Here is a 12,261-nt window from a genome sequence, read left to right as displayed (position 1 = left end):
CTGGATCTGCTTGGATGATTATGAAGTCATGGTATAACTAAGTGTTAAATGAAGTTGAGACCGGACAGAGACTTGCAGAGTTTTGGACTGTAGTGCTTTCCGTCTGTGTCGATTAAGGACCGATCGTTGTTGGGTCTCGAGTCATGTTGAACGCATGCCTTACATTTAGCTGGCCAGATAAAGTACCTTTCGATCGCGAAGCTGGGAGATTATTCGGGCCGAGTAGATTGCCCGCAGCGCACTATGCCGGAGCAGGTGTGGTAGGACACGGGGGCGGGATGATAAGACCAAAGTGCAGTCGGTCGACCCCCGGGTACATGTGGTTCCTGGCAAACTCGAGACTCCTGGATAGTTGACTCGGTGATCAATATCTCACTTTAGCGGGTGAGTGAGGTTTGTGTAAGGAATAAATCACCAGTTGGTTAGGAATCGATTCGAATCACCATCGCTCCTGGACAGTGAGCACTTGACTTGAGTGACTTCATCGTAGTAAATATTTATGGAACACTTGGACAGTTATAATGAATATGATAGTATGGAAGTTGTTTAATGATCATTGGTTATCATTATATGCTTAATCATGTGTTTGCTCTAGTATAGGTGCAAATCTAGTCGACAGGTTAATAACAATTAACTTGGCAATAATGCTTTTAAAAAGGGTCTTGAAATGCTAAAAATGCTTCTTTTTGCAAATGAGTCAGCTACCCTATTATAAAGCCCTTCATAATCCTTGGTGTCACTTATTTTCGGTTATGTCGGGTAAGTCTAGCCGAGTACCTTCTCGTACTCAGGGTTTTATTCCCACTTGTTGCAGATGGGCAGATGTATTACGGCTACTGTATCAACTGCCTTTATCCTGCGATGGGTGATGCTTAGGACCATGGGCATGGTCATTCCTTACGTCTCGTCTGATGCTTTTGTTGGAGATGATCATTCGCTGGCACTATATTTGAACTCTGCGTGAGTGTGTGTGTGGTTTGAACAAATGGCTTCCGCTACTTTTATTCGAACTGGTTTTGTAATAACTATGTTGAAACTCTGATGTATCTGAGATTGCGAACTTTTATGTAATATGTGATGGTGACCGTTAAACTTATTACGATCTTGGCTGGAATGGAAGTTGGTTTGAAATCCTTCGTGATTTCATGGACTACCGGGTTATACGGGCTTAAGTTTGCTAAATCGTCTGCTCTGGCGGATGATTTTCTTACTTAATTTCGTATAATTGGTCGGTTCTATGACAGCTGGCATCAGAGCATGGTTTAGCGTGTTACTGTTCACAAGTGTATTTAAAACAAAAAGGCATTTGGAAAACATGATTTTCAAAATATAAAGTGTGCCAGTGATCATATCCTTTATGCCCAGTTAAGGACTTTAGGTGGCTTAATTAAGTACTGACTTGGGGTTCTTGCATCATATTTCTCTTTCGTCGCTCATACGGCGTGCTATTGTATGAGTGCCACTTGTTTGAGTGGTAATGAATGGATCATTTGCCTCTACGCCTCGGTAAGTGTGAGTTGTGAGAGCATGATCGGATACACCGCCGATCTAGGGTGAATGCTTATATGATGCTGGAGTAATTACATGTTCTACGCATGTTTTACAAAGGTATCTCATGTATGGGTCTTCCGTCTGTTGAGGCGATGCCATCAATAGGATGATGGTTCGGGTAGTTACTACCGTTGTACATGTATCTGGGGATTCGTGTAGAGCGTATAGATAAAAAATTTACTACTTTTATGCATTCATTGGGAATTGGGCTGAAATGAATCTTCTGCAGGTACATAACAACGCTATCGTGTAGAACGTATTAGCTACATATTTGAGAGATTGTTTGTATGCCATCGAATTCGTCGTTAGAAATTATTTATTTCATAAGTTTGTGAGAACGTACGGCACGTACATACATCATATTACTTGTGCATTTCATTCATGTCATGCATTCCTCCCCTTATAAATTGATTATCTCCTTTTGATAAAAGTTGTATCACCTAAAATATGTTTCCCCGGGGTAATGAAAGAACTTTTGCTACAGATGGCCCGCACGAAGCAGACCGCCCGTAAGTCCACCGGAGGAAGAGCACCTCGACGTCCGTTGGCCCTGAGGGAGCACCGCACCATGGACACCTTCTTGAGCGAGTTTGGCATGCCGACTTTGCTTTGGAGAGTGCTCCATGATGTGGGGTACCCAGAGGGTCAAGAGCCGGTGTACTCCTGGAATGAGAGCCAGTTAGCAGAGGATGGACTCGTGGTGGTGGAGATCACAGTTCCTGCTCTCGGGGATGCTCCAGATTGGGATGGTTGGCACTTGGAGTTTGAGGGTCGCACTCCCGCTGAGGGTGCAGAGGGAGCAGCCTTCCGTGTCATTAGGGATATTATGAGCAGATTTCCCAGTGAGCTTGCAGCTGCTCTAGCTGGCACTTTTCCTAGGGATGATCCTCGTGATGCCATTTGGGTTCAGCCTCAGGGAAGTGCATTGGTCAGAGGTCTAGCTGAGGGACAGGCTAGCGACAACCAGGCAATGAGTGCTATGTTCGCCGCCATCAGAGCGTATGAGGGTCTCGAGAGTACCTACTGGACTTTGACTGGCTTGCGTGGTGAGGATAAGCTCAAGGGGAGAAAGCAGAAGAAGAGACAGGCACGTGCTATAGCTAGTTTGTAGGAGCAGTTAGCTGATATGAACTTACAGTGAGATCAGGCGGTTGAGAGAGGTGATAGAGCTATGCAGCGGGTGCATACGTTGACTCAAGCCAACAACAATGCAGACCGCATGATTGGACAGTTGGTTCAGGAAAGGAATGAAGCCTGGGACGAGAGGGACCTTCTGCTGCAGAGGGTCGATGAGCTAGAGGAATACAACGGCAACCTGCACAAGGAGTTTCACGCGCTCTACAATGGGGTTGGCCCATATGCTCCACCAGACGCCGCTGGCATGGATATCGACGACGACAACGAGGACGAGCCTGTAGTTTCACCTGGGGGCGATGGTGATGTCTCCGATCCCGATGATGGCCCTGAGGAGTAGGCTAGTTGCCTTGCGCTATTATCTAGGTCCTGTCGCGATGACCTTTCTTTTGTTGGCATGTAACCTATTGTATGTTGCTTCGAACGTATGAGACTTGGCATGTGGTTGGAACTTGATTTTCGAATGCGATATCTGAACGCATAAAAAGTCCAGTGTATGTATACTGGCAAATTCGGTTGTATGGATGCGATGTTTGCCGTTGAAGTAATTTGATTAAGTGCTGTTGTTTTAATTGGGATGCGATTGTTGTGCCTCTGTTTTATTGTATGAATTTATTCTCTCCAGTAAATTCAGTGCGGCATAATTTTTCCTTCACTCGCAATTATTACAGCTTCACTCAATCATTACTTGTTGCTGAAATATGCAGATGACAAACACTCGTCGAACCACGTATGAGGCCATTGAGACCGGTGCTAACGGTGCGGGGACCGGTGGTGGTGGTGGTGGAAACCACGGCAACAACAATGAGCCTCCCCATGAACTGCATTTGTGACCTCCTCCCCCGTTTACCCCCGAGATGTTCCTCGCACAGTTGCTCGGGAGTCAGCGCAACGCGGAACAATCCTAGAAGAACATGGAGGATTTTCTGCGCACCATCGCCAACAACGTTCAACGCGGTAACAATCAAGGTGGTGGCATGGGAGTGAACCAATATAGCAGCTTCAAAGATTTCATGGACACCAGGCCGCCAGTATTCAAGGAAGCAACAGAGCCACTTGATGCTGAGGAATGGATCAACACGATGGAAGATAAATTCCGTGTGTTGAGGTTGACTGAGGTGTTGAAAACAGAGTATGCTGCACTTCAGTTGCAAGGACCGGCGGGAATGTGGTGGAAGCACCATCGCACCACCTTCCCTCCAAATGCTCAGATTTCATGGAGAGAGTTTGCGGAGGCCTTCCGTGGAGTCTATATTCCACCCGGGCTGACCGAGATGAAGTTGGGAGAGTTTCTGGCGTTGAACCAGGGCACCAAGACCGTGACGCAATATTTGCATGCCTTCAACAACTTGTGTCGCTATGCCCCCGACATGGTTGACACAGATGCTAAAAGGATAGCCAGTTTCAAGCGGGGACTCAATACAAAAATGATGAAGCATGTTGGTACCAACAACCGCGTCAGATTCAATGACTTCATCAGCGACTGTCTGAAGCAAGAGAAGAATAACAACGCCAGCACCACAGCCAAGACACGCAAGAGAGCCCTTGAAGGTGGTCCTTCCCAAGCTAGAGCACCTATGGGAGGTTGTCCTCCATATCGCCCATTAGCACCGGGCGCTAGGTTCAGGCCACCTCAGCAAAGAAGTCAGAATTTCCATGGACCTCAGAAGCCTGACAAGATGGCAGTACAGCCCAACAAAGCAGCCGCAACTGCGGTACAAGGCAGTTCCAAGGGAGCTGTGGGATCTGCCGGGACAGTGAGGGGACCCTGCTATAACTGTGATCAGCTCGGCCATTTCTCAAGGTTTTGTCCGTATCCACCCAAGAAGAAGCAGCAGACTTATAATGCTAGAGTGCATAGTACAACAGTGGATGAAATTCCTGAGGGAGAGCCCGTCACTGCTGGTAAGTTTCATGTCAACGAAAACCCTGCAGTTGTTCTATTTGATTCTGGATCATCGCATTCTTTTATGAGTCAAGCATTTACACAGAAACATGAACAACTATGCACAGAATTGGGTTATGGTTACCGTATAAGTTCAGCAGGGGCTGATGTTTTGACCAACTGGATGGTTCGAGGGGCAACCCTTGAATTAGGTAGCAGGAAGTTCCGAGTGAACTTGATAGTTATGCCTGGATTAGTTTTGGATGGCATTATAGGGATGAATTGGATGAAGGATTGGGGAGCAGTCATAGATACTGGAAGTCGAGTACTTACCCTTAAGGATCCCCTGGGTGAGGGTACTTTCCAAGTACCATTGCCTCGGAGAACAGACCTTATAAGTGTTACATGTGCTACGGCAGTCATTCCTATTCATCAGATTCCGGTAGTGTGTGAATTTCCGGATGTATTCCCAGATGAGCTACCTGGTCTTCCGCCAGACAGGGAGATTGAGTTTGGAATTGAGTTAGTCCCCGGAATAGCTCTGATTTCAAGGAGACCCTATCGGATGCCTCCAGATGAACTAGCTGAGCTGAAGAAGCAGTTAGAAGATTTATCAAAAAGGGGATTTATACGGCCAAGCAAGTCTGAATGGGGATGTCCCGCCTTGTTTGTGAAGAAAAAGAAAGAGGGCACATTGAGAATGTGCGTAGATTACAGGCCACTCAACGCTGTAACCCTAAAGAATAAGTATCCCTTGCCTCATATTGATGTTCTGTTCGACTAGTTAGCTAAGGCCAAGGTGTTCTCAAAAATAGATTTGAGATCCGGTTATCATCATATCAAGATTAGGCCATAGGATATACCAAAAACTGCATTTTCCACCAGATACGGGTTGTATGAGTATCTTGTCATGTCCTTTGGCTTGACAAATGCTCCTGCATACTTCATGTTTTTGATGAATACAGTTTTCATGCCAGAATTGGATAAGTTTGTGGTAGTGTTCATCGATGACATTCTGGTGTACTCCGAGAACGAGAAAGATCATGAAGAGCATCTGAGAACTGTCTTGACCAGACTTAGGGATCATCAACTATATGCTAAGTTTAGCAAATGTGAATTCTAGTTGAGGAAAGTTCCTTTCCTTGGTCACATTCTGTCAGAAAATGGAGTTTCAGTCGATCCAAGTAAGGTGCAAGAAGTGATGAATTGGAAAGCACCGACCACAATTTACTGAGATTAGAAGTTTCTTAGGACTAGCCGGTTATTACCGTCGCTTTATACCAGATTTCTCGAAGATTGCCAAACCGATGACAAGTCTCCTACAGAAGGATCACAAGTTTGTGTGGACAGAGGAGTGTGAAGCAGCTTTTCACACTTTGCGGAAACTGTTGACCACTGCTCCTATTCTAGCACAACCAGATATCGAGAAACCATTTGATGTGTTTTGTGACGCATCGAAAACTGGATTAGGCTGTGTTCTTATGCAAGAAAGGAGAGTCATTGCTTATGCATCACGTCAATTGAGAAAGCACGAGGTCAACTATCCAACACATGATCTTGAACTTGCTGCAGTTGTGCATGCCCTAAAAATTTGGAGACATTATCTACTTGGTAATGTGTGCAATATTTTCATGGATCACAAGAGTCTTAAGTACATCTTTACCCAACCAGAGCTAAACATGAGACAGCATAGATGGTTGGAATTGATCAAGGATTACAACTTGAATGTGCAATATCATCCTAGAAAAGCCAATGTAGTGGCAGATGCTTTGAGCAGAAAGTCACATTACTTGAATGTGCAGCCATTACTTGAAGATGGGTTCGATCTAATGCATCCTGCTGTGTTACATAGTATTCAGATTAGTTGCGCTTTGGAGAGTAAGATAATAGAAGGCCAGAAAACCGACAAGGGAATATTCCACATCAAAGAGAAAATCAAAGAAAAGTCGTCTCAGCACTTTAAAGTGGATGAACAGGGCGTGTTATGGTTTGACGACCGTCTTGTGGTTCCTAAGGATCGAGAGCTTAGGAATAAACTCATGGATGAAGCTCACCTTTCTAAGCTATCTATCCATCCCGGAAGTAGTAAGATGTATCAAGAACTAAGATCTCGTTATTGGTGGACCAAAATGAAGAAAGAAATTACAGCATATGTTGCCAGATGTGACACATGTTGTCGAGTGAAAGCTATTCATATGAAACCTGCTAGTATGTTGCAACCCTTATCAGTCCCTAGTTGGAAGTGGGACGATATCAGTATGGATTTTATCATGGGTTTGCCCACTACTCAAAAAGGACATGATTCGATTTGGGTAATTGTGGACCGTCTTACCAAGACCGCTCATTTCCTACCTGTCAAGACAACTTATCGACCACCTCAATATGCCAAGAAGTATATCGCAGAAATTGTGAGATTACATGGTATACCGAAGACCATAGTATCTGATAGAGGCTCACAGTTCACGGCTCACTTTTGGGAACATTTACACAAAGGCTTAGGAACTAGTTTGATTCACAGTACCGCTTATTATCCTCAGACAGATGGTCAGACAGAACGAGTGAATGCTATTTTGGAGGATATGTTAAGAGCCTGTGTATTGTCTTCTAAGGGATCATGGGAGTCATGGTTACCGTTAGCTGAGTTTTCTTATAATAATAGTTATCAAGAAAGCATCAAGATGGCCCCATTCGAAGCTTTATATGGTAGAAAATGTAGAACACCATTGAATTGGGTCGAGCCTGGTGATAGAAGGTATTATGGCATTGACTTTGTAGAAGAAGCTGAGAAGAAAGTTCATATTATTCAGCAGAATATGAAAGCAGCCCAATCACGTCAGAAAAGTTATGCAGACAGAAGAAGGAGACCCCTTGTGTTTGAAGTTGGTGACTATGTTTATCTAAAAGTCACGCCAATGAAGAAGAAAAGGTTCGGAGTCCGAAGAAAGCTTGCTGCGAGATTCGTAGGACCATACAAGATCTTGGAACAAAGAGGTCCGGTAGCCTACAAGTTAGAGTTACCTGAGACAATAAGTACCATTTTCCCAGTTTTCCATGTATCACATCTCAAGAAATGTTTGCGTGTTCTAGAGGAAAGAATAGAACCTCGAGGTATCCAACTCAAATCAGATTTGGTGTATCGTGAGCAACCAGTCCGGGTGTTAGACACTAAGGAACATGCTACTCAGAATAGTGTGGTGAAAACATACAAGATACAGTGGATCATCATGATGAGGGAGATGCAACTTGGGAAACAGGAGAGTATCTACAAAAAGCTTATGAAGATTTTTATAACAAATGGTTCGTAACCCAAATCTCAGGACGAGATTTTTATAAGGGGGAGGGCTGTAACACCCCGGTGTTATGCCTGCATTTAGGCACTGCAAATCATGCATATCATGCATCATCAAGCATTCAAATCACACATGCCTAATCATGTAAATAACAATTGAAACACTGCTTTGAAACAATTGAAACATGTTGTGAAACCTGAATGTTGCATACCTTTGTTAGAATTGTTTTGCCCTAATTTTGGTTGCTAGGTTAGTAGAACTTGTTTGGCTATCATGGTAAATCATCTAGAAATGTTTAGTTCAATTTTTGGAGCAAGGTTTGTATTCAAATTAATTCAAAATTTTGCTTCCAAAGTAATTTCCCAAAAATTTGGATTTTGAGTTAAACATGGACTTTGATTTTACAATTCAAAATCTAGAAAGAATTTGGCTTTGGTCATAAAAGCAAAGTTGTAGAGAATTAAATTCTAATCAACTTTCATTTTTGGTACATTTTCAAAAGATGTCATTTTCTTGCTCAAAATAATATTTGAAAGTTGGCATTTAAAAATTTCTTGAAAATATAAATGAAAAAGGGGTTTTCTCCTTCGCGGGCCGCCGCCTCGCTTCAGGCCCACGACCGAAGCTGGCCCAGCCAGCCTCCTGCCGCGCCGCGCGCCTCGCCTTGGCCCAGCCTAGCCCAGCGCCACGCCTGGCCTGCCTCCGCGCTCGCCTGCTCGCTGACGTGCCATGCCGCGCCCGACCGCGGCAGAGCTCGCCCGCCGCGTGGCGGCCATGCGCCGTCGATGCCGCCGCACGTCGCAGCCGGCCTACGCCTGCGCCCATGTGCCCGCCTACTTCTGCTGGAGCCAGTGCGCTCGCTTGCTCACTGCCGCGCTGCCTCTCCTCTCCGCCAGCGCCGAGTGCCCTCACTCTTCCCCTCGCCGCGCCACCGCAACCGCCGGCAAAAATCCGCCGTGGCTCCTCCACCTCGGCCAGCGATCGTGCGCCCGCAACTCCGCCTCGCTCTCCGGCACGTCGTGCTCGCGCCTGTGCCGCCTGCTGAGCCTAGGTAGCGCTATCTCGAGCCTCGCCACCGTTGGCCATGGCACCACCATGCTCGGCCGCCGTGGAAGGAGCCCTTCCTTCTCTTCTCCACCCTGCCTAGCTACCCTCCCGCCTTCGCCAGCTTCTCACGCACCGCGTGCTCCCGCTATCTTGCCCTGTCACGGCCGGAAATGGCCGCCGGCCTCGTGGCCGAGCCACGCCGCCGCGACGTCGCAGCGCCGGCGTGGCATCCGCCTCAGCCGAGCCAGGCTGAAAGGCCATGGGCCGATGCCCTGCCGGGACGCCTCCCCCTTTCCCCTCCACTCGGGCCGCGCAGGCCAAAAGCGGCCGTGGGCCAGCTGATTCCAGTGGGCTGGCCCAGTAGCAGTAGGATGAATTGTTTTCAATTTATTCTTTATTATTTGAAAATAGAAATGGTTTGAAAAATGTTTGGATACTCAAAGTTGCTCCAAATCTGTTGAAATAAATTTGTCTAGGTTCCTTATCATCAGATCTACTTGGGAAAATTATTGCATGTCATTTTTGAGATACTTTGCTGTAGAATTTTATTTAATCATGTATATTGCTGATAACTTGAAAAATATATAGAAAAATCTATAGACTTCAGAAAGATATGATTTCTAAGTTTGTTAATCTTCTTATGTAATGTACTTCCTAGGAAAAATATGTTTCATGCATGTGCTGTGGGAAAATTTTGAGGTGTAGTTCAAGTACCTTTAATGGCTGATTTTTGTTATTTTAGTTAGAGAGCAAACTTTGTATAAAACATGCATGTGATAATTTTTGTACAGTCATTGTATTCTATGAAGAACCTAGGAAAAATACTAACTCTGTTGTTTGACACTTTTCACAGTTCAAAGTATTTTTATGTTCATAATCCTGCCATAGCTTGTTATTTTTGTGTAGGCTAATCCACTCATTCAAATACCATGAAAATCTGATAGTAGACTACTTAGGGTAGTACTATGCTGTAGTAATTTTCTAAGATTTTTCTAAGCAAGAAAAATAGAGGTTGCTATTCAAACCTATTATTAATTAGGGTTTAATTAAGTGTTGCTTTTTGTGGGATTAAGAAATTAGTAAAGCTTTGGTGTATCTTTGAAGCATTTAATAAAATGTGTTGACTTCACATATTAGTAGTAGAAGAGAATGCAGTAGATGACATGTGCTTGTAGTATATTTTCTTGGATGATGTTGACTACCTTGCATTCAAACATATCCATTGCATTCATCTCATCCGATGCACCGATTGCATAAGTACTTACGCACATTGCATCATACAGGATCGCAAACCGAGAACCCAGTCGTCATACCCGAGGAGCCCGAGGAGCAGTTCGAGGTGCAGCCGCAGGAAGTGCCCAAAGCCGACGAGGAGGACGTTGAGGAACTGCCGGAGTGCCCCGATCACCGTCTGAGCTCCTTCGAGAGAGGCAAGCCTCGGAGCATTTTCTCCCGGTTTGCAATTATGAATTCAATGCTTTACTTTAATTGATGCATTACGTTCAGGAGTTGTTTGCAACCGTTGCTGCATTATACCTTGTTACCTTTGTTATACTATATCCTTGTTACCCTGGTATCTGCAGTCGAGTCAATGCTTAGCTGGCTTAGACCGGTAGAAGTCGGATGATTTCCTGTCACCTGCGAGCTATAGGTGGTTACCTAGATCTGCTTGGATGATTATGAAGTCATGGTATAACTAAGTGTTAAATGAAGTTGAGACCGGACGGAGACTTGCAGAGTTTTGGACTGTAGTGCTTTCCGTCTGTGTCGATTAAGGACCGACCGTTGTTGGGCCTCGAGTCATGTTGAACGCATGCCTTACATTTAGCTGGCCAGATAAAGTACCTTCCGACCATGAAGCTGGGAGATTATTCGGGCCGAGTAGATTGCCCGCAGCGCACTGTGCCAGAGCAGGTGTGGTAGGACACGGGGGCGGGATGATAAGACCAAAGTGCAGTTGGTCGGCCCCTGGGTACATGTGGTTCCTGGCAAACTCGAGACTCCTGGATAGTTGACTCGGTGATCAATATCTCACTTTAGCGGGTGAGTGAGGTTTGTGTAAGGAATAAATCACCAGCTGGTTAGGAATCGATTCGAATCGCCATCACTCCTGGACAGTGAGCACTTGACTTGAGTGACTTCATCGTAGTAAATATTTATGGAACACTTGGACAGTTATAATGAATATGACAGTATGGAAGTTGTTTAATGATCATTGGTTATCATTATATGCTTAATCATGTGTTTGCTCTAGTATAGGTGCAAATCTAGTCGATAGGTTAATAACAATTAACTTGGCAATAATGCTTTTAAAAAGGGTCTTGAAATGCTAAAAATGCTTCTTTTTGCAAATGAGTCAGCTACCCTACTATAAAGCCCTTCATAATCCTTGGTGTCACTTATTTTCGGTTATGTCGGGTAAGTCTAGCTGAGCACCTTCTCGTACTCAGGGTTTTATTCCCACTTGTTGCAGATGGGCAGATGTATTACGGCTACTGTATCAACTGCCTTTATCCTGCGATGGGTGATGCTTAGGACCATGGGCATGGTCATTCCTTACGTCTCGTCTGATGCTTTTGTTGGAGATGATCATTCGCTGGCACTATATTTGAACTCCGCGTGAGTGTGTGTGTGGTTTGAACAAATGGCTTCCGCTACTTTTATTCGAACTGGTTTTGTAATAACTATGTTGAAACTCTGATGTATCTGAGATTGTGAACTTTTATGTAATATGTGATGGTGACCGCTAAACTTATTACGATCTTGGCAGGAATGGAAGTTGGTTTGAAATCCTTCGTGATTTCACGGACTACCGGGTTATACGGGCTTAAGTTTGCTAAATCGTCTGCTCTGGTGGATGATTTTCTTACTTAATTTCGTATAATTGGTCGGTTCTCGGACAATGATCAACACCATAAGCAAGACCCTAGGAGCACAAGAGAAGACCCAAGATATCAAGCAAAGTTCAAGCATGAAGATAAGAACCAAGCCGTACGCAAGATCGTGAAGAAACGAGCTCACAGAGGTGACCGGACGCTAGACCGGACGCTAGCGGAAAGTGACCGGACGCTCCGATCAAGAGGCTCAACAACGGCAGGCGTTAGCAGCAACGACCGAACACTGGACCGGACACTGGCGGAAAGTGACCGGACGCTCCGATCAAGAGGTTCGACAACAGCAGGCGTCAGCAGCAGCAACCGGATGCTGGCGGCAAAACGACCGGACATAGAATTGCAGCGTCTAATCAAGTACAGAAAGGTTCCAAAGCAGCGAAATTGCGACCAGACGTGTTAGGTGGCATATGACCAGATGCTGGCAGCGTCCGATCAGTAGCAGAAAAGTGGGATTTCGTCC

Source organism: Miscanthus floridulus, chromosome 14, assembly GCF_019320115.1.
Source record: "Miscanthus floridulus cultivar M001 chromosome 14, ASM1932011v1, whole genome shotgun sequence".
NCBI lineage: Eukaryota > Viridiplantae > Streptophyta > Magnoliopsida > Poales > Poaceae > Miscanthus > Miscanthus floridulus.
Note: the sequence above shows the minus strand (reverse complement) of the source record.